The 1,328-nt window shown below is 36.9% G+C and overlaps 1 protein-coding gene across 1 annotated transcript in view; it reads left to right on the forward strand.

Annotated features, from left to right (window-relative positions):
• The window catches only part of LOC101850258 (PAX-interacting protein 1), a gene marked incomplete at its 5' end in the record, with an annotated part of 24,725 nt that overhangs the window by 5,028 nt on the left and 18,369 nt on the right, over positions 1-1,328 (forward strand).

Here is a 1,328-nt window from a genome sequence, read left to right on the forward strand (position 1 = left end):
ATGACTATTCATTTTCAAGTTTGATGGTGACGAGGCACTGACTTGCACAGTATTAATAAAACTTATTCAAGTCTTATAATTTTACTTTGTAGCTGTAAACTGCACTCTGCATTCCAAAGGCAGGGCAGTTTAAAAAACAAAATAGGGAAAACTGACTTGAGGCGCAGGGTGTGTAAAACTAATTAAAGGAAACTTGTCCTGCGACTATCAGATCAAAGAGTGGTGGAAGTGTTTTGGACACAGTAGTAATGCTGTGCCACAAAGAAGAAGGTCGTCAGCTATCCGTCCTTCTGGTTCTGCCTTTCTAAGTATAGTGCAACGGGTCCTACCATTGCAAACTTGTCAACTCAGTAGAGGTACCATTTAACTGTGTGACTGCGATAATTTAATGATGTTTGAGTTTGGAGAGTTCGACTCTCAGTCTTTCTTAAAAAGTTATATTGTCACTCTCTCTTGCATGATGCTGTGGGTCGTGGACTCCCAACCAGTAGTAAAGTACCGCTAAACTTTTGAATGTCATAAAAAATTACCATCAACAGGATTGCTTGATGAAGACGTCATCTTTCACTCATGTTCTTTTACTATCCTGTTTATATTTCTTCTTCTTCCTTGAACTGCCTGTTGCAGGGAATAATAACATTGACTGTACTAATATCATGAACAATTAAAAACTAACTACATTTTGTTTCATCATCCCAGGTGACCCAACTGTTGGACAGATATGGAGCCAAGCGTGATTCCTATCTCAGCGAGATGGTTAGCCATGTTATTGCTGACACTATGTCGGATGACTACTCTGAGGCTAAAGAATTGTTTGAGTTGCCGATTGTTGCAGTAAGTTATTTGTATAAAATACCTTTTTAGAAATAGAAAACATTGATATTGGATTATTTTATTTCTTATAACTTATTATAATATTATAAGTTCAGTTTTATGTTTGCATTAAAAACATGGTTTATTTTCAAATTTCCTGCGAAATAATGTTTCAATTCATCTTGACGTTGACGACTGAGAAAAGCCTGTCAGACTATCTGGCATGTAGGGATGTAGTTGGGAATTATAGTCGAACCTGCTCTAACGATCACCTGTCCAAGATGAAATCACTTTTACACTTCACACTAAATATATTTTATATATTTAGGTCTGTGTGTTTCGCATTGTTCATTGAGTTCGTGTTGTATTTAATTATTTAGGCACCTGTTATCCTTCTCTCGACTCTTGCCTTCACTCAGCATTTTGACTTATAATAACTTTTTTTCTATTCTTTATCCACAGAGTGACTGGGTCGTGTTGTCAGTGTACTGTGGGGTGCAACTCCCGTATCCTTT

Source organism: Aplysia californica, unplaced genomic scaffold (assembly GCF_000002075.1).
Source record: "Aplysia californica isolate F4 #8 unplaced genomic scaffold, AplCal3.0 scaffold00302, whole genome shotgun sequence".
Classification (NCBI taxonomy): domain Eukaryota; kingdom Metazoa; phylum Mollusca; class Gastropoda; order Aplysiida; family Aplysiidae; genus Aplysia; species Aplysia californica.